This window comes from Peromyscus leucopus, chromosome 15, assembly GCF_004664715.2.
Source record: "Peromyscus leucopus breed LL Stock chromosome 15, UCI_PerLeu_2.1, whole genome shotgun sequence".
NCBI lineage: Eukaryota > Metazoa > Chordata > Mammalia > Rodentia > Cricetidae > Peromyscus > Peromyscus leucopus.
In genome coordinates, this window is record NC_051076.1 from 89,947,805 (window position 1) to 89,970,910 (window position 23,106).

The 23,106-nt window shown below is 35.9% G+C and overlaps 1 non-coding gene across 1 annotated transcript; it reads left to right on the forward strand.

Annotated features, from left to right (window-relative positions):
• Positions 1–16,594: 16,594 nt before the first annotated feature.
• LOC114704065 lies at positions 16,595–16,762 on the forward strand. The gene has a single exon (XR_003736225.1). It is a non-coding gene; the product is annotated as a U1 spliceosomal RNA (small nuclear RNA).
• The last annotated feature ends 6,344 nt before the right edge of the window (positions 16,763–23,106 follow it).

Below are 23,106 nucleotides of genomic sequence, written 5' to 3' on the forward strand. Positions count from 1 at the left end.
AATCACCACAAGTCCCCAGTTTTTATTGTAAAAAATAGGATTGCATTTTAAATAATCAACTGTTAAAATAATGTTTTTCCACATAACTATATGTACATTATCTTATAATTTGCTGAATCAGTTTAACAGAACCTTTATAAGAGCTTTGATGAGTAGGATGCAATTCCTTTTTAAGAAGGTAGAGTTTCTAAGCCTAGGATTATCTGGTTATGCCTTATGCCTTTAAGCTATATGAACCTATCACTACAGATCATCATACATTGTCTTCATTTTGTGAAGTGAGCTTCCTTCAAGCCTCCCAATTCTGTCAGAACTATAATATCATAGGCTTTCCTACAGATAAATAAACTGATTTTTTTTTTGAGAAAAGAATAAGTAGCAGATGAGTTTTCAGTAAGAATTTATCCTTTGGATCCATGAAATAAGACTGAGCATACATACATAAAGGATCATGCAGTGGATGGCTGCCAACTCAATTAAGAGTTAAAAGAACAGCTTGGAAGGTGTGGGACCAGAAATCTAGAACTGAAATAAAAATTATCAAGGAGATAGATAGATAGATAGATAGATAGATAGATAGATAGATAGATAGATGGATGGATAAAGACAATCTTAAAACTCTGAGTTAAGAAAAGATACCATAAAACCCATAACATAGCCAGCTACCTAACGCTTTGATTCTTCCCACAGAATACCACCTAAGTAGTCTTTTTCCAGCCTGTGACTGATCACAGAGAACAGCAATTCATTACCAGACTTCCACTTTTTGTATGTATATTTAAAATATTCTTGTAATGAAATCATACCTGCTAATATTCACACTGCATTTATCCTTAGAGGATTAGTAGAGCCATTGTTATTAGATAGGCTGTATTGAGTTCTCCACATTTAAGGACAACAGTGATCACTTGCTCTTCATCCTAGAGTCTACAAATCATTTCTACCCACATGTCTTTGGTGGTAATAGATGATGTAGATAAACATCCCATAGTTAACAAAAATGATCTCTGGATCTGTAACCTCCAAGTCACTTTGAATAATTTGCTTCCAAGTAATATATTCCAATTAAAACAATTTGGAGTAAACTTCTGCCTCCTTTTCAGTTTTAGTTTGTCCTCTGGCTTTCTTAAATTTCATCACATATGTAAATGCACCAAGCATATGCTTATCACTTGGTCCAAATCATTAACAAACATATTGAAAAGGAGCAATATAAAGACCTAGATATGTGATATGCTCCTGGGCACAGCTAGAGTTATGTTACCCTTCTATCAGTTTCACTTGGTACAGTTGCTAAGCACTTTGCAACTAATGCTCTTTTCTGCTTGGCAAAAAGTGTATCACTGTGTTGGCATTCATATCCCAGTTGATACCCAGTCTGTTACATATGAGTTTCTTGGAACTTAACAATGCCACTGAAGAAAAAAATAAGCCAAGATCAGCCACATTTTATTTCCTTTCGTATCTCCTTCCAGAATACAATCAATTGCCAAACACAGTTAATTTTCTTGTATTTATTGAAACCTTCCCACATCAATCTCTCGCCAACATCTTTCTTACTTCATTGCCTCTAAACCAGAAGTGACTGGACCCATCCTTGAGATCTATATTTATAGTATCTAAGAGCATCTTCTTTAAGAAAAGTAATACAAAGCAGTGCTTGTGCACTGAGAGAAGTCCATGCAAGGGAGGAGCTTGGTGCTCACGGTCACACACAGTTGGATTGCTTCATTGAGGGAGCAGGTGTTTGAAGTGGAGTCATGACAAGGTTGACAAAGCCTCTGCTCGAAGACATTTAGCTTCTATAGCTGGAAATGATTCTACTGCAGCAAGACCAGCACCAGCTCATGGTCTACACATAGCATAGACACCAGACATGGAAAGCTGGTGTTACAGTAGGTAGTGGTTAACAATCTATGACTCATCTCCTCCCTCCCCCCGTTGCTTCTTTCTCCACCTCCTCTTTTAAAAACAAACAAACAAACAAACAAACAACAAATTTAAGTCTCTTCATGCTGATCCATTTTTCATTTGGAGCTATCCTGCTCAACTTAATCTTAATTTTTGCTTTAATCAATTTATGCAAAGGTTCTTCCTTTGGGAAGCTACTTTAAATTTCAAAACTCTGGTTACTGGCCTCCTGTCTTCCGGACAAGCATAGGATATGTAAGAAGGTGAAATGTGATGGAACCCAAGGACGGGAACTCTGGTGATATTTTATTTGTGCTCTAACGAAGCTTGCCTGGGGATCAGAGGACAAAGCCAGCTAGTATATTAAACATAGAGGTCAAGCAGTGGTAGCACATGCCTTTAATTCTAGCATTTGGGAGGCAGAGACTCATCCTGATCTCTGTGAGTTCAAAGCCACACTGGGAACAGAGCCAGATGTGGTGGCACATGCCTTTAATCCCAGCACTAGTTAACCATAGAGTCCTGGAGGTCTGTACACACAGACAGGAAGTGATAGAGCTGGGTGAAAAGAGGAAGTGATATAGCTGGGTGGAGAGAGGAAGTAAGATGGCAGGACACAGAAAGGTATATAGGCGTGAGTATTCCAGAAGTAGCTCTATTGGGCTGAGGATTTTCTAGCAGTAAGAACTTGTGGTTGGCTTGTTCTATCCCTCTGATCTTTCAGCTTTCACCCCAATATCTGGCTCCAAGATTTTTTTATTAATGAGACCATTTAGCAATTAGTGTTGCAGGGAACTTTATGCTGTTCTGATCTGTGGCCTTACTCCTAGTCGTGTGTGTTGGGAGATTCTGCAGAATGATATTGTAGTTTGGCTATTGTGTAAAAGCCAGTGTTCATCATGATAAAGAGTATTTGACTATGTACAGTGATTACATGTGCAGGAGGTTCTTAACATTATGACATACTCAGCCCTTTCTTAATGTCTACTGTTACATTGTAAAAGCTGTATTATTAATGAAACTATTGTATTATCTTCTGAAGTGTAAAGTCCTTCATGAAAACGACAAGATTCATGAATGAAAAGACAATGGTTCTCGAATTCTGGCAAGCACCAAACCCCCTGGAAAGCAGCCCAACCCATGAGTTTCTGCTTCAGTCCCCTTGAGATGCTCTTTTCGAAAAAGGTCCCATGACACCGGTGCTGCTGACCTGTGGAAAAGATTCTGAAAATCAGCAGATCCACCTTTCAAAAACTGGGTGACACAATGACAAACTCTTACCACAAAGTCACCAACAATATGGGTCAAATCAACGCTACAATGAAATTACAGCTCACCACCTGTCACCTACTCAGCAGTCACTTACAAGTGATAAATTTTAAATCCAGAAATCTAGGCGTTTTACTGAGGTCAATATTCCTTTCAACAGTTGAATGCTAAACTGAAATTTAACCCTTGTCTTCTTTACAAGGGAGATACATATTCGTTTACTCAAGTACCTCTACAGTCTTGTAGTTAAGAGACTAAAAATCCAATAACAGTTAACCAAATGGAGGCATCAGGCATTTATTTAAATTTCTAATTGAATACCTGTTCGTGTGCAATAGAAACAAAGTATTTATTTAAATATCTGTTGCAGTGTGGCAAGTATTTCACTCTTGCAAATGGTGCAACGATTGCCAGAGAGGCAGTTCCACAGTCTCAATGGCACATGCAGCAATGGCAGCAATGGCAGTCCTCTGTGGATGAGCTGCAGCCTTGGTACTACCTGTCCTCTTATTTTGGGATACAAAAGAAAAGGAGTGCTTCCTATCTGGTTGAGCCTCTGTCATTGCAAAGAGAGAGAGAAATGGCTTGCAATGGTTTTGACGCTTCTGCTGAGACACAGTGTACATCACTCCTGATAACATTCCACAGGGCAAACATTTTCATGTTCCAGTCAGTGTGTTCCATTGATCACTTGTGGGTTCATGTATCCCTACAGATCAGACACCAAGTGATTGAGCAAAAAAAAAAAAAAAATGGCACAAGGGTAAGTATTGAGAACTAAAATATTTTACTGAGCTCCAAGTAGTCCAGAGAATATGCCCGGGAATGTCAGTGATTGATATAAGACTCTAAAATCCCAAACAAGTCATTTTTCATCTACCTACTCTGCTGGAAAGGAAACACAAGGCAAAGTGATGGACAAGCTAGAAAGGAAATGTGTTACCAAGGTCCTACTCAGTCCTCCCTTAAAACTGAAATTGTTGGCTGGGCTCTTTGACTTCCTGTTTCTATTATGGACTTATAAAACATCTCAGAACACACATGGGACTCTGTAAGGATTCATTAACTCCCAGAGGGTTAAGTAATTTCCCCACATTCAAGGTCTGTGCTCCTTCAAGAAAAAAAAAATTGTTCAAAGGTATAAACTTATTTTTGGTTGTTATTAACATCATGGCATTGTGCTTACTCTGAGAAGAATATGTAAACACTTGTTAAAATTATTTTAAATTGCTTTGGCTTACTTTACTTCGACACAGAATACAGCCTCTACTAGTAAATCAATAGGGCAAAGAGGTGATAATAAAATTAATGTTGATCCCCTTTCTAAACTTAATAGATTTATCTTACACATAGCTAATATATGAAAATGTTACTTTAAAACATTTTACTCCTTTGGCATAGTTTTCTACTAACCTATTTCTTATATATACTTTTTTAAAAAAAACTCTTTACTAACTGAAATGTTCATATTTTAAGGAAAATTGTTTTTACAATGTTAATGTTGTATAATTGACAAATATGAATTGTTTGTATTTGAGGTAGGAACGCCACCATATTTATTTATTTGTTTGTTTATTTATTTTGTTTGTTTTTTGTTATAGGGTTTCTCTGAGTAGCCCTGGTTGTGCTGAAACGTGCTTTGTAAATCAGGCTGGCCTTGAACTTGGATATCTGCCTGCTTCTGTCTCTTAAGTGCAGAGATTAAAGGCGTGTACCACCACTGCCCAGCACATATTTTTTATGCATACAAACACACATTGAGAAATATTTACGAGAATCGAGCAATTAACATCATTTTCTTAGAAGATCATGACTTTCCCTCCTCTATGTGTGTGTGCATGTGTGTGTGTGTATGTATCTGTATGTATGTGTGTGTGTATGTGAGTGTACATGCATATAGATATGTGCATGTGTGTGTATGTAATATTCCTTTACACTGTGTAAATCATACTGTGGTTGGTTTAAAAAAGAAACTGACTGTCCAATAGCTGGACAGGAAAAGGTTAGGCAGGAGAGCCAGACTAAGGACACTGATAAGAAGGACAGAGTCAGAGGAGTTGCAAGTGAGACTCAGAGAAGAAACAGGAAGTACGAGATGAAAGAGAGGTAATGCCATGTGGAAGAATGTAGGTTAATATAAATGCATTAATCTAAGTTTTAAGAGCTAGTTAGTAATAAGCCAGAGCTATCAGCTGAGCATTTATAATTAATATTAAGTCTCTGTGTGTTTCATTTGGAGATGGCAGTCCCCACAAAAACTCTGCCTACGTATGTGTGTGTGTGTGTGTGTGTGTAATTATGGATGCCTTCATAGTTCTACTCTCAGAAAATTTCTCATGAACCATATGCTAACCACCATCACAATGCTTACATTAAATTTCTAAAAGTAATTCACTGTGCATAACTGAACCTCTGTGAACTTTGTCCAATTTTCATTTGCTAACAATCACCAATTTCCTCTCTGCCTCTCTAAGTGAGTATGTTTCTGAGGAAGAAATTATGAATGATCCTTTATAGCAAAAAGAAGCTGAGAGACTAAGCATATAACAACTTTTAGACCAAACTTCTTGGAGGTCTCTGATGTAATGGTAGTGGTTTCCTGGACCCTTTACAGGCTGAAACAGCTCAGAGAATCATACTATTCTATTGAATGTTTTAACATGATAACACCAAAATATTGAGAGATATGACTTAAAATTAAGGATGTTTTTTGCCAAGTGCCACAATAAACAGGAAGACTTATCCTTTCTTTTCATGAATGTTATGGCTACAGAGACATAACAACAGTGGAGAGGTATACTGATGAATCCAGATGACCATTCAGAACAGCTTTCTGGAGTTTAAGACAAAAACCATGATGACAATGGATGATGTAAAAGGAACTACTAGGATTACACATTTCTCTGAATGATGCAATTCCTCCTAACAAGTCAGAAAACTATAATGAAGCATAATTATGCTTGATGGAATGTGTGTGTGCATTTTAAATTATAATTAAATTACTATATATAACTTAAAGTATAATTTCTCACATTATACTTAAGAATTTTCTGTATAACATTTATATCTTCCGAGATCTTCTCTTACACTATATTATTTCTTACTCACAGTCTTTTAGTTATATCAACTTTGTTACATTTTAAATAATGTAACTTTAGGTAACTTATCACCAGTAAAAAACACTTAGTTGATGGAGAAATTGAAATAAAAAACCATCTACTAATGCTTTTGTACTTCAGTTGGCTGCCTACTGCTGAATTTATAATTAAACTGGCCTTATAGTCAGCTAATTAGTTTTCTCATTAAAACTGGTGACAGTCCTTGATTGTTCATTTTGTTTATTCTTAATATCATGTTCTTTATTATGTAAAGTTTTCTCTCATATAGGTGTTTATTAGAATGATTTCAACATATTCCAATCTTTCTCCTAGTCATGGTACCTATTTATCAGAGATGGTTTGATAATGTTAAGAACAGAAAGTTTCTTACATGAACCTTCAGGTTTTAGTTTGCTAGGTCCTCTCAGGCATCTCAACCACATTATCTACAACTAAAAAATGAAAATTTGAGCACATCCCATGAATCAATTCATATATTTGTAAAGTGCCTCATCAGGAAGAAGTCAATGATGATAGGTAAAGAAATGAATGTTTATAAAAGATAGGAGTTGCTGACTTTTTATGTTATTACTTTCTCCAAATCACTTTACTAGATAGTATAAATGATAGCTAAGAAATATAATATTTAGTCCTTGCTATAGAGAATATGAAATATAAATGGGGATATAGGATATAGATATCAAAGGAGGTAACTACAAATGCATTAATTTTGCAGAGCTAGAGGATTAAATACAAGGCTTTTCGTATGGTAAGCAAATGCTTCACCTCTGAGCTATATATAAGTCCAAATATAGATACCAGTTTTTTCATCATGTAATCAACCAATATTAATTGAAGACAAAACTAGTACTAGGCTAGGAGTGATAGATAATACAATCAAACAGTAATAGAGACCATAGGAGATGTCATAAAGCAACATGAATGCTATACATTTCAGAGAACAAAGTATGAGATGTCAACATTGTTTAGTTTTTTTTCAGCTAATATTTTAAAAACGCAATAAACTAGTGACTTCAAAACACTCTAAACTTATTTTCCACAAGGAAAGGAAGTCTAAGATCAAGATCTAAAAAGATTCACTGTCTGGTATGACCTACCTTCTTCTATAACACCACATCAGGATGGGAGAAGCTTGTCTCACTGTAACCTTAAAGGCCACTAATCGGATTCTTGGTAGTAAGCAAATCACTTCCCAAATGCCTTAGTTCCTAAAAACCACCACATTAGGAGCTGTTTCAGGGAGACACTGAAACAATGCATCAATGACATTTTCTTTAAAAGCAAAACATAAACACAAGACTAGAATATAGACATAGTAACATAGATATCTGTATCTTTGCAAATGTATATGACCAGGAGTTTTCATGGTTCAACTCAAGCCTTAAAGAATGCACAGAAGCAAGAAAAGAAGATGCTTTAGATTAGATGTTATTGGATGTTATAGCATATAACACTATAAGAGGTACAAATGAAGATGTCTGGGAAAAGTCTGACTATGCCTATGAAAGGGGTAATAGAAAGGGATTGTGATGAATCAATGGAAGTGTTTGTATTACAAGTTAATAATTTGGGGCAACATGTTGTAAATGGAGCACACTTAAATGCTGTGGAATAATTCTCTTGTACACTGTAAAGATTTGTCACTCAAATTGGTTTAATAAAATGCAGATAGACCAGTAGCCAGGCAGGGTGACCAAGCTAAGAATGATGGGAAGGAGAAGAACAGAGAGAGGAGCTGCCAGCCAGATGCAGAGGGAGCAGGAGATGAATGTGTCATGCTAATAAAGGTACCACCACATGGTAAAGCATAAATAGAAATATGGATTAACTTAAAATGTAAGAGCTAGGTAGTAAAAAGCCTGAGCTATTGGCCAAGCATTTATAATTAATATAAGCCTCTGTTTGGTAATTTGGAAGGTAGTTTCCAGGTATTTGGGAACAGGCAATCAGGACAGGACACATTCATTTACACTTAAATAGACCAAACAGAAGAGCAAATTAAAGAAAATTGTGTTTTGTAAATTGAATCTGTCTATTGTATAAAACGTGGATTATGTTGAAAGGGTTGAAAAAATGTATTGAATGAATAATGTTGAGAGTGCTGACTGAAAAGACTACAGAATTTTTTCCATACTGGGCTAAACAAAGTATAAATAATGTAGTTCACGCTGGGCATTTAAGTGTTTTCACTGAATATAAATTTTATTTCAACACAAAAATAAAGATCAATTTTTTAAAAATTATGTATGTAGCAGAGGTAACAAAGAATGGTTCTCTTTCCTTCATGCCTCACAATAAATCCACCAATAAACCTAAGTGACTCTACCTTCCAAAGCTATCCTGAATCCAGCCCCCTCTCTCTATTATTATCACTTCCTTCCTAGTACAGATCAGTGCTGTTACTCAACTGGAACATTATAATGCCTGCCTAATTGTCCTTTGTCTTCTACCCCTAATCCCCCTGACACACACACACACACACACACACACACACACACACACACACACACACACGTTTTCTTGGTATAAGAATCAAATGCAGACCCATTACAATAGATGATGTCACTCGAGCTGAAAATCCCTCTGCCCTTATGCTACGGCCGGCCTGATTCTAATTTACGAAGCTCCCTGTGATCTGGCTTTTGTCTATCTCCACAACATCATTCCATACCCTTCCATGTCCCAAGTACTCCATCTTTTCTCTTCTTCTAGATTCCAAACTTATTCTCAGTACAGGGCTTTTGAGTGAGCTCTTCTTACTCTGGCTGGGCTATTTTTCCTGGGATGGTTCCTATGCTCTTTCTTATCACACAAATCTCTATTTGAATGCCACCCCATTAGAAGTAGACATTCTTCACATAAGAAAAGAAAGACATAAAAATAGTTTATTTAAATACAAATAAATACAAAGATCAACACTGACTGTTGCTCGCCAGAGAATTGAAATAGTATGGTGATAATATGACTACAAAGGCCATCCCAAAGCCCTGATAGGTTATCCTCCATCCCTCATGGCTATTACCATAGTTCACAGGGAACACTGTGGTGCAAAGAAAGCATGGCTTTGAAATGAAGGGGATTTGAATTGCACTTTTATCATGTCCCTGCTGTTTAACCATCTGCATCACTTAGCTCACGAGACTGTCCATATTAAAATGAAGATAATAATAACCTCTTCTTCATACAGCTTTTGGCAAGAGTTGCATAGCAGCCTATGCATTTTTCCTGGTGATTGGAGCTTCTTAACAAGAAGTTTAGAGATAAGGTCTCCTGTAACCCAGGCTGATGTCAATTTACTATATAGCTAAGGATGACTTTGAACTCCTAATCCTCCTGCCTTAATTTCATGAAGTCTGGGTTTACAGGTGTATGCTACCACTCCCAGTTTATGTAGTCTGGGGGAATCAAACCTAGGGCTTCTTGTATGCTAGGCAAACAATCTACCAACTGAGTTATATGTTCAACCTAACAGTTATTTTTAACCTAAGTGTAATGAAGTTTATTAAATGTTAGCTATTATGATCAAGCTAAAAGTACTAGTGACTAAATGAATGAGCTGAGGAATTAACATTTTTAATGGTAATAAGGATGTTTAGCACACATAGATACCAAATGAAAATTTTGTCCATGTCAAGAAAATCATCATACAAATATTCATGGCATTGGCTAGCTTACTTGCTGTTAGGTAATGCAGAGTTTCAGATGTGGTGCTATCTCTTTCTACTATTTTTTAGATTCAGTTTGCCAGGTCATCCAAATTATCATGAAGGGAGTTTCATTAAACACAGCTTATATTTGTTCACTGGAGTCTGAGAGATTGCACTCCATTTTCAATTGCTGAGTCGATTCTTTTAGACAAATCTCAAACCATTGTATGAACTCAAAGACAGTAAAAGGCAACAGACCTCCTTCTTTGCTTTGTCTCCACCTGTAGAATAAAGTTAATGAGACATTGCAGCCTGCCAGAAGGCAGGCTTTGTCAAACGGTGTTGGATATAAGTAGGAAATGGCAACCCTTTTGTCTTAAACATGTGTCACATTTATGCATTTTTGAATCAGTGCCAGTTCCTGAATTGTCTGGGAGAGGTCTGTAAGTTTGCATTTATTCTAGCGAATTCAGGCATCTGCCATGGCCAAAACTATGGCCCTGGGCAGAAGAACTGAAGACATTGCCCTTGGCATGAATCTCACAGTTGTCCTAGATTATTATAATATATACAATATTAAAAGCTAAAGTCTGTTGGGATTTCTTCCCTTATATTTGTTAATTACTACAAGTTTAATGGCTTTTCCAGATATGACTTTCTGTTTATATTTCCATTAAGGGCTTATTGTGCTAAAGATGCTTTCTTAGCAGCGCATGATGACTCATGCCTATAGTCTCAGCACTCAGGACAGACACAGGAAGACCACATTGTGTTCAAGGCCAATCTGGGCTATAATAGGCTAGTATAGGCTACAGAGTAAAAAATTACCTCAAAAAAGAGAATGCTTTTTATAATACTAATGAGGATTTTAACATAAGGTGGTTATTATTTATTTAAAGAGCGAATTTTAAAAAAAAAACAGAATTCTGTATAATTGTACAAGTTGTTGGATAACTTGAATTTCTAATGATCAAAAAGAAATTGAATACCTGATTTTTTTAACTGAGTTTCCTTTACAATAAAAAAGTGAAAGTATTACTTAAAAGATAGAATTTGTTGATAGTGAAAATTATGTTGTTGCATTTTCCTTTTTTTCAATGATATTTCATAGAATGCTTTTCTGAATGTCTTTTTTCCTAAGAAAGAGACTCTGTCCTTGAGGCAAAACCTCAGCAAATGTTCAAAAATGAAAAAAAAAAGCATTTGCAACAGAAATAATATTTAAAGTTTGTAAATTACAACAGGATTAATTCAACACTCATGAGTATTGCTGTGAAAATCTGAATATGAACAATTCAATTAATGCCACTTTACAGCTGACTGTGAGGACACATTTGGCATGTTTTGACTTTGAAAGTGTCAATCTAAATCCTAAATTTTTATAATATTCATCAGAGCAGTTAAAAATGATGATTAAAATAAGCTCTATCTGGAGTGTTACCATCACCCCATTTCAATAAAAGATAAACTGCACGTTATTTTCTGTCACATGCCAGGTCCTCCGCCAAATATGTTACATGTCTCAGTGACACCATCAGCCCTTCACAAGGGTAAGTAGTCTCTTTTATTCAGAGATACACAGTGCTTATTCCTATGTCTGCCACATTATAGGGCTTTAATAGACATTCCTTGAATTGAATGGATTTTTACCAGTGAGGCAAGAGAAAATGTTATGTATTTGAGTAGATTCCTATTTTGCTTTCATGTACTACTGAATAGCAGATTGTCCAAGGGGAAAAAAGTATCTGCTTCTTCCAGATGGTCCAATAACAGCCAACAATTTTACTTGGCTTTTAAACTTAAGTCTGTGAACTGGCTGGAGCCAGACCTTAAGATGCAGTCTACTACCCACTGAAGAACAAGAAACAAAGAACGGGGTGGGAGTCCCAGTCTCACCCATCATATTTATATGTCTCTGTCTAGCTTGAAGAAGCCAAAGAAAAGAGGTAAACAGCCTGTCTACATTTGAATGACAGTCTTCCTATGTGTTCAGACTGGAGGAAAATAAGTACTTAGTAAGTCAGAGGTCTCAGACATTGAGGGCTTAGGCACTTCCCTGCTCATTCAGTAAAGGAATACATGCCTTCCCTTCATACATGCCTCAGGAGACCTAAATACAGACAATACTTGCCACACGGGTTCTGATTCTCTTCAGAGACTATGTCATGCTATCTTTGGTGCCGGAGTCTAAACTGTCTTTTGAGTCCCCACTGTGCTATTGTCCCTCTGTCTGTCTATCCATGGCATTAATAACTCTTCCAATAAACTCCCCAGTCTCCAGTTAAAAATATTACAAGTACATATTGGATTAAGAGGGGCAAAAAGAACAAGATTCATGAGTCCAGAAAAAGAAGAGTCAAAGATCGGTTCAGACCGTGTTTTTCTTTTCAGCCCTTCTCTCCCCGACTCACAACAGCACTCATCTTTTATTATTTACCACAAATGCCATGTATTTCTGAACTATATTCTAAAACTGGATAGCTGATCTATGACTGAATGACAATCATAAAACTTAAGATGACTTTTGTGAAATATTTCATCTTAAAAGCCATTTACGGAAAGTAAAATTCCACAGCTGAATTTTACTATAAAATTTCTGTTAATAGTTCCCATCACATAATATACTCCTTATCTTGTTTTGAAAACCATTGATTTTAGTAATACTGCTTAACATGAGACCTATCATCTTAAAAATTTTAAGTGCACATTAACAGTTTTGCTGACTATAAGCACAATATTGTGAAACAGACTCACAACTTATGCATCTTGCTTAAAGAACATTTTATCCATTGATTAGTAACTCCCTTTTCCCCCACTGTCCCAGCCCTAGTATTCGGTTCTACTCTGATGATGTAGTTTGGATTGGTTTATATACTATACACTAGTGAAATCACATGGACAATTTGGATTTTATGTCCTGTAACTTAGTGTAGTCACAATGCAGTTGTTTTCCTCCAAGTTTTTACTTCTCTTAGCATAACAACACTGTGGGTTCAATCATATTGTTTCGCGTTGCAGGCACTCCAATGTATTTCATTTTTCACATTATATTTTATATTTTTTTCATTCTTTCATCCATTAATGGGCACCTAGGTGGTTTTCATATCTCAGCTATTGTAAGCAATGCTTCAGGGAATTTGGGAGTGGTACTCTTTCTTCAGTGTCCTATGGGAAATCTTTTGGGTCAGCGCCTGGAAGTGGGAATTCTGGATCATATGGCAATGCTATTTTTGAGGATTTTTCCATACTATTTTCCACAGCAGCTTCACCAGTTTGCATTGTACCCAAGAATATGCAATGGTTAAAGTCTCTCTGTAACCCTACCATCATTGTTCTCTTTTGCTTTTTAAAAAATAATAGTCAGCCTAACAAATATGAGGTGATATTTCATTGCGAGCCTGATTTGCATTTCCCTGATGATGAATGACATTGAACATTTTCTCATCTGTCTGCAGGATTATTTTTCATAGGCCTAAAGGAAGGAATTTGAATACACATACCACACACAAAAAATTGAAGATGTTTCCAAAGGAGAAATCAAACAAACAAACAGTTGAAAACAATCACTCTTAAATATCCTAATTCTCTATCATTGTATCTTTAGCGTTTCAACAATTGTATTCTCCTTTGAGTACATACCAAGGAAATACTCATACAGAATATTTTAGTTACCCTAAAACTGTGCCACACTGCTCCTTCTCCCCACAACACCTGACATTTTCTAAGATGGAAACAGTTGCAATAGTTTAGTATATAACCTTTGTAGATGGCCTTCTCTAACTTGATAATACATATTTAAGACTCCTCCATATCCTCTCTTCACTAGACAGCTCATTTCCTCTTAAGTCTGAACACTTTGTCCAGACATATCCCAGGGTATTTTTCCATCCACTAAGGGGTATCTTGACAACTTCCAAGTTCAGGCAATGCTTAAAGCAACTGCTGTAAACACTTGTGTGCAGATTCCGTCATGTGCAATGGCTTTCATGTTCTTTGAGTAAACAACAAAGAAAACAATTTCTGAATCACATGGAAAGCATGTGTTTAGTTTGTGAGAGTCACTGTTCCTCTGTAGTTCTGTCAGCATTCTGTGCTGTTAGTGTTTTGGCATCTTGTTCTAATTAACATTTCCCCGTGATATATAATCTGGAGCATCTTTTCTTATTCTTGTTTGCCATCATCTATTACCTCTGGTGAGGTTTCTGTTAAGTTCTTTAAAAAAGAAAATGGACTTTGTCTTGATGATACTTTTTACTTCATTTATAGAGATTTACTCAGGAGCCATCAGCCTGCTTAGAAAAGAATTAGAGTAGGGAAAGTCTTCCAAGGAGAGTTCCATGTTACCACTATATTTTCAGTCATATTGTGTGTATGAATTGAAGAGAAATTACAGATTCTAGTACAGTTTTTTTTCTGAATTTTAATAGTAGAAAACCACATATCTATTCAATGGATGATGCAATGCTTTGTAAGAAGGGAACTTCTGTGGGTAATTTTAGAAAATATTTTGAGTTTAATAATGCTATTTATAAGTTGACTTTAAAAACAGCTGAAGTCTTGTGAAATAATCCTTCTGTACACTATGAATAGGTATGACTCTCACTGGTTAATAAAGAACTGACTGGTTGGTAGCCAGGCAAGGAGTATTGGCAAAACAACTAAACTACGGATGCTGGGATGAAGAAGGTGGAGCCAGAGGAGTAGCAAGCAGACACAGAGAGAAGCAAGATGGGCATGCTGTACATGTCAAAGCATAGATAAGAAATATGGGTTAATTTAAATGTAAGAGTTAGATAGTAACAAGCCCGAGCTATTGGCTGATCATTTATAATTAATATTAAGCCTCAGCGTGTTTATTTAGACAGAAACTTCCTCCTACACTGACGAGTGTTCCTATTACATTCAGCTATCTTAATCAATATAGGTCTTTAAAGTAGTTAAAATACTAAACTGTAATACAGTTTTCTGAAAGGTGTGTGTGTGTGTGTTTGTACATGTGTGTGCCAGTGCCTGTGTAGGCCAGAAGGGGGCATCAGATCCCCTGGAGTTGAAGTTGAAGGTAGTTGTGAGCTGTTGGCTGTGTAGTCTGGTAACTTTGGTTGAACTCTGGTCTTCTACAAGAGCAGCAAGTACTCTTAACTGCTGAGACATTTCTCTAGCCCCACAATGTAGAGCCCAGAACTAGTTCTGCCACACTGTAAGATACAAAAAAAAAAAAAAAAAAAAAAAAAAAAAAAAAAAAAAAAAAATGCAAAATATTGAATGGACTTTACATATAGGGAAGTGCTGTCTATAGTAAGTGAAAGTAATATTCTTCTTATATTAAGTAGTTGCATGTCACAATGACCAGGTTATCTTCAAGAAAAATTCTTAGCAACCGAACTATTTATAAAACCTTAATTTACTGATAAAACATTATAATGATGAAACTTTACAAGCAAATCAGTAAGTCTTGAAGATGACATAATATTCCTTCAAACTAATAGTGTTGCTTGACATTTTTAAAAGCAGAAGTAGGAAAAAGCCAAATATAGATAAAACTGAAATATAAGTTTTAAAATCAAGTTTTCCCAGTAAGGAAATCTGTTTTTATGAAGAAGAAATCTGATGGTGAATAAGGTATCTGGTATTTTTATTGCTTCTCCCATAGTAAGATAAGACCTTGAAGTCAGTATTGGCTCTAAAGTCATAGTGACTCTGATGTCAAAATAGCCTTTGAACTAAAATTCTATATGATGCCCTGCTACCTAATTTATTTCAAAGCACTATTCAAATAACTGATATGTAAAAAAAATTCAATCAAATCCAATACTTTTATGCACTTTAGCCACATTCTCTATAATTGGAATTTTTCCATAAGAACCAATAGAATTATAATATCAAAGATAGATTAGCTACACTTAGCTATTATTAAACTAAGAAAAATGTTACTCTCTTCTGATAGTTATTTTTTGTTGGATACATCCATAGTCATTTGGGTACTAACTCTCTGACCTTAACTCCTCACCAGACAAAGGCCATTACAGAAAGCCAAGTCAATGAAAATGTAAAGAACAACTGGCTATAGGGATTGCAAGTCTAGTTGTTACATTTAAAACACAACCCCTACATCTCAGGTTCAGGGAATATCACAGAAGGGAGAGGGAGGGATTGTAAGGGCCAGAGGACCAAGAAGTCTGTAGCCAGATTGTGTCTTCTAGATATGACAGGAAGCTATACCCATGAAGTCTCAACAACATGGCTGTCTAAACAAGACTGGAACAGTGAGTGACAACACCAATTGACATGGCAATGTGGATGGGAAAATATCAAAGGGCTCCACACCTAGGTGAAGAGATACAGGCCATCAATGACTGCTGAGAGAGGAAGAATTAGGCCTCTCCAGCAATGAACCCCCTTTTTGTTATCCAATACCACTTGATCATCCCTAAAAATATATATACACAAGTGTCATTACATGGACTCAGCAGGATGCATTTATATAATTATTCCTCTCTCTCTCTCTCTCTCTCTCTCTCTCTCTCTCTCTCTCTCTCTCTCTCTCTGTGTGTGTGTGTGTGTGTGTGTGTGTGTGCGCGCGCATGCGCATGCTCACGCATGTGCGTGTGCTCGTACATATGTGTGTAAAACAATAAATAAAGAAAAAGAATAGTTACCTGGAATGGAAGATATCATGAACACAAAGGTGGTTTTCCCAGGGTAAGTTGATGCATTGCATTCCAGATGTGCTGAGCCCCAAGCTATGATTTCCCTAAATGCTAGAAAATAGACTGCATGATTTGTGGTAGTGGGAGGCTGTGTTCCCACTTTGCCCTATTAAATAGAAGAGATTAAAGATATTAAGTCCTATGCAACAAGAGAGAAACTGGCCTGATACTGGAAACCTAGTCAACTACCTAGGGATAGTATTGGTATTGACATGAGTCTTGGAAGAAAACCTACAACCATCACTTTACTAAACCAGCACAATCCCTGACTATATTCTAAATATTTGTTTTCACCATCTCTTGCAACAGAGGATATTACATAAAACCACAACCAATCAAAAGGCAGAGTTGTAGATCCAAGTCGCAATGGATATATCTAAAACTCAACTCCTTCACCTAAGGCTAAGGGAATGTTGCAGAAGAGAGGCAGAAGATCAGAGGTTAGCTGTGAGACTGTCTTCTAGTAGTCAGAAGCCACACCCACAAAGTCTCACCAATGTGACTGCCTAAGCATGCACTAACAAGGACAATAATAGACATGGAAAGTGGATAGGAGAAAGCTCATGAGGCCTCACCCTACACTATGAACTACAAGCAACTAATGAATGCTGAGAGTGGGAGAAATTGTCTTTCCTAGGGGGAGAGTTCACCAATTAGCTATCCAATACCAAATGGTCAGCCCCCCCAAATATATATATATATATATATATATATATATATAACAACAATTCATGAAAAAAGTGGCCAAGAATTTAAATGAGAGCTAGGAGAAATATATGGGAGCATTTGCAGAAAAGAAAGGGCAGGGGGGAATGATGCAATTATATTATAATCTCAAAAATAAAAGAAACAACTAATAAAAGCATTATAGAAAAATAAGCTATGAATTTGAGAGGGAGTAGGGAGTGCATGAAAGAAGTCAGAGAGAGAAGCAGGAGGGGGAAATGATGTAATTATATTTTAAATAAAAATAAATAAGATGTATATGGAAGATGAATTTAAGAAAAATAGTTATGACTAAATTGTTCCAAACTAATGAAAGACGAGGAGGGAAGTCTGAAGTCAGGTTTAAAGAAACAGTTCTTGAGGAATCTGAATTTAGACAAGGTTGATAAATAATGAGTGCTCTGACACATGAGCCTTTCACATGTTTCATTTTGCACTGCGCTTCTTTGAACAGTTACATTAAGCTATAAGTTGGTCCAGATTTGAAGATACTAGGTAGAAGTGAGTCAGAACTCACTGTGTCTGGAGCTCCTAATAGCAGCAATTTTATATTTAAGAACACATAGTGCAGCTACAATATCTAAACATTCAAATTTTCTTGCTCATTTTCAGTTTTAGGATATATGTTTTCAACCAAGACTATCATATCTGTTTACATTTGAAATGTCGGCAAATGTAGAGCTTAACATGATACCCTGAGAATTACTGCGTAGTTGATATCGAGCCCTACCTTCTTCTCTTAGCTAGTCTTCCCCAGTGACTGTAAAGAACTCCCCTGATTCAGCTTTTTTTCTAGTATAGAATTTGTAAGAGTTACTAAAATAATTTTATAAGAACTGAACCTAGACTTCTTCAGCAAATAAGTCCATAAAATGTAGTGAAGAGCTAGAGTGCAATGTAAGTGAAATGGAAAACTCTCACACTTGAATAGATTTCTGATTCAGATATAAAGTTCATTATTTGTCATTGATTTTTAAATCGGTGGTTATGCAGCTAGATGAGTGTAAATAATAGATGCATCTTGGTCTGCTTCAGATATTAAAACTCTATCTCAAAAGTTTCTCCCACCAAATATACTTAAATAGTGAGACTGTATGTATATTTATTTTTATGACATATATGTGACTCTTTATATCTAAGTATGAGAAAGTTGTGTACAATCTTGATACTGCATGATGTTGTCATCTTTAAACTTTATGCTTCAGTACCACTCTATCAAGTTAAAATAAACCTCAAAAATTATTCATAGTGCTTTAAGATTGTGATTTTCTGTTGGGCCACATTCATAGCTGTCCTGGGCTCCATGCATCTTTCTGCCTGCAGGTTAGACACAATTGCATGAGTTATGGGCCAGTAAGTACTATTAGATAAAATTAAATTATGATGATAATTAATTTGATATTATAGGTAGGCATCATATAAGGTAGAATTCCCATTGAATTCCAGGATTAACAACTGCCTGCTTTAGCTTTTCACTTTATATAATCTATTGCTGGTCACAATGGATGGCATGAGAGAGTTATGATAGAGTCAGAGTCCTAGTCTCCCTTTCCTCCCAATCCATGCTTTCTACTAAACCTTCCAGATATAGCCAGGATTCCACATCCAGTGTTCTGCCCTACTCTGGCCACAACAACCTGTGCAGCAAAGCAAACCTCTAGGCTTCATTCAGGACCTGTACTTGTTCCTTGTGAACTGCATCTAATCATATCACCAAGCCAAGTTTCCCACTTTCTTCTCAAGGATCTAGCTGCATGACTCTTCCTGACTTTACACATTCTTTGCGTCTCCACAAACCCACCAGATCTAGCCAGGGTGAGTACCCTTGCCTAGATTGGTCTCCTGTGCCTGTACCAAAAATGGTTTCTTTAGGCTTTAGTCAGGACCCTTCCTACTGATCCCCTAGTCAGGGAACACTCCTCTGCCATATCCAACCTTTCTATCCAGCCAGATCCACCGCCACACTACAGACTTGGACAAGTAGCTCTTGTGCACTATCCCAATTCTCTCTGTCTACATGACTTCATTCAAGCCATGCCATTTCCAATCTCTGGGCCCAACCTGCTTGCACATCTAATCTTCTGCTCCAACCTGCTCTGTTCACAACAGGTTTGTAACTAACAAAGGTGGTCCACATGCCCAGATCTTATAAAAACACAAACAGTATGAAAAATCGAGCCAGTATCTTGTCCCTAAAAATCTACCAGTCTGGTACAAAAGTTTATCAATAAGAATTACCTAGCTGAACTCCAGGACACAGACTTTAACAAACAACAATGAACTTCATCAAAGAATTCAAGAAGTTTAGAAGAGCCTCAAACAGATCAATGAAATTAAGAAAGAGCTTAAGGAGAATAAACACCTGTGTGATGCTCTAGAAAACATAAACATAAGACTGATGGGAACGGCAATGACAATCCAGAACTTCAGAGTGTGTTTTACTAAGAAGACAGAAATGTTGAAGAGAACTCAAGTGGAAATTAATATGGAGTTGAAAAACCTAAATAACACAGCAGAGAGGATTACAAGTAGAAGGAATCAAGCAGAAAAATAAATATCAGGACTTATAGATAAAACAGAAGATCTAGACCAAATAAGCAAGGAATACAAAAAAACACAGAAAAGGAACATACAGGAATGTGGGATATAATGAAAGCAAGCAAACAAATGAAAAAAAAAAAAAAAAAAAAAAAAGCTTTGACTTGTAGATAGAAATGTGGAATAAGAATCCCCTGCCAATGGCATAGACCAGATCTTCAACAATTTCATAGAAAAAAGCTTACTAAGCTTACCAAGACACACCTATACAGAGAAAACAAACATAGAACACAAAATAGACTAGAAAAATAAAATCTATACAGTATATAATAGTTAAAATACTAAATATATAAACAACAACTACAGCAACTACAAAAAGTCACACATAATGGAAAACCTATCAGAATGACAGCTGATTCCTCAATGTAAGCTTGGAAAGCAAGAAAAGACTGGAGCAATGCACTCCAAGTCCAAAATACTATGCCAGCCAACCAAGACTAATACACCCAGCAAAACTATCTCCCATGATTAAAGGAGAAAGAAAAACTTTTCATGACATGAACAACATAAAATTTTATATCCAATAAACCAAACCTAAAGAAAATATAGAAAGAATTAATTCATGCTGAAAAAAGGAAAGAGCACAGCAGAGAGACCATAGAAAGAATGCAGAGTCACAATCATTAAAACACAAAATATCAATGAGAACACAAGGAACAACACCAAAAATCAAGGACTCAGTGACCACAATTAACACATACATTTCAATAACTTTATATATGAATGGCTTCAATTCCCCATTCAAAAGACACAGACTGACTAAAGGGATCCAGAAACAAAATCCCTATATCTGTTGTCTACAAGAAATATATCTTAGTTTTAAGAGAGGCACTTAAAAGAATGACAGAAGTACTCTAATGATGTGAAACCTGGAAGCAAGCAGGTGTCACCGTGGTTACAATTGAAAACAATCAAAAGCAATCAAAAGACATAGACTTCTTAATTCTGATACTTAGTTCAGAATTAAGAATACTTAATTCTGATTCATAGACAATACTGATCTAGGGAACAGTTAACCAAGAAGACATTACTATCCCAAACATATGTGCAGCAAACTCTGGGGCAACAATATCATAAAAAAATTCTACTATTGCATTTAAAGACACAGATGAACATCAATCCATTAGTATTAGTTGATTTCAATACCTCATTTTCTCCAATAAGCAAACCTAGCAGGTTTAAAAAAAACAGAGAAACATCAAACTAATTGACATCATAAATCAAATAACAGTTATCTATGGAAGATTCACCAAAACACCAAATAATACACATTCTACTCAGCAGCATAAGGAAATTTTGCTAAAATAGACCACATCCTGGAAAACAATTTTTTTTTTTACAAATTCAAAAGGTTTGAAATTACTCCATGTATCCTATCTGATTATAATGCAATAAAACTTAAAATGGACAGCAAACAAAACTCCAGTAAATACAAAACCTCACAGAGATTTAACACCTCATTACTGAATGATGAATGAGTCAAAGAAGAAATTAACAAAGAAATAAAAAAGTTTCTGGAACTATATAAAATTTAAACACTTCACAACAGCCTCTGGGACACATTGAAAGCAGTCCTAAGAGGGAAAGTTATAGCTCTAAGGGGCTACATTGAAAAATCAGAAAGAGCGCAAATAAAAAGCTTAATGACACAACTCAAAAGGTGGAAAAACAAAGACAAACCAAATCCAAACCCAGTTGACAGCAAGAAATAATGAAAATTAAGGCAGAAATCAGTGAACTAGAAACAAAGAACACATTACAAAGAATCAATAAATCTGAAAGTTGGTTCTTTGAGAAGATAAACAACACATCCCTGACAGTGCAGAGAACAGAAAGAAAGAAAGAAAAATATAAGCCACATTATTATCAAAATCAGAAATAATCCAGAAAACCTTACAGTGATACCAAAGAAATTCAGAATGTTATAAAGGAATACATTAATAACCTGTATTCCATTATCTTGGAAAATCCAATAAATTTCTAGATATACAAGTCAATAAATATAATAAACAACATTTATGGACTTAAAAACAAAAATAATACGATCATCTCTATGGATGCAGAAATAACCTTTGATAAAATCTAGCATGTCTTCGTGATAGAAGTCCTAATGAATGTATGGCTAGAGGGCATATACTGCAACACAATTAAAGCCGTATATGAGAACCCCACAGCCAATGTCATCCTAAATAGAGAAGCCTGAAGCAATCTCACAGAAGTCAGAAATGAGGCAGGGAGCTCCACTATGCCCACTCTGTTTCAATATTGTATTTGATGTACTAGCTGGAGCTGTAATGCAAAAGAAGAAGATTAAAGGGATACAACTAGGGAAAGAAGAAGTCAAACCACCCTGTTTGCAGATGACCTAATACTATACATTAGAGATGCTAAACAGTCTACCAGAAAACTTCTAGAAATGACAAACAAATTCAGCAATGTGGAAAGACACAGTGTCAACTTGCATAAAACAATAGGTTTTCCATATGGCAACTATAAACATACAGAGAAGATCATGGACACATTCCCATTCACAATAGCCTCAAAAAAAGTAAGGATAAACCTAACTAAAGATTTGAAAGACTTCTACAATGAAATTTTCATACCTCTGAAGAAAAAGATTGAGAAAGACACAAGGAAATAGAAAGATAACCCATGCTTAGGAATTGGTGGGATTTAACATTGTGAAAATGACCACTTTACCAAAAGCTATTTGCAGACAGAAAATTCTAAATGTCTTTCACCAACAAATGTTTAATGAAAATCATATACATACACTATGAATACTATTCAGCTATAAAATAAATGAAATCATGAACTTTGCAGGTAAATGAATGGAACTAGAAAAGATCTCGTTGAGTGAAGTAACCCAAATCCAGAGAGATAATCATTGCATTTTCTCTCTCAACTGTGGTTTCCAGCTCCAAGTCATCAGATATGAATATATATCTTAGTGTTACTATAGATTCCAGAAATGTAAAAAAGGGGTCATTGTTTGGGAATGTGGATTGGGGGAAAACAGAGAAAGAAATATCAGTGTACAAATAATCTAATCAGGGAAATGGGAAAAGGAAGACTCTTTAGGGAAAGTAAATAAATAAGGATCAAGAAGAGTAAAATAACAAGGATGAC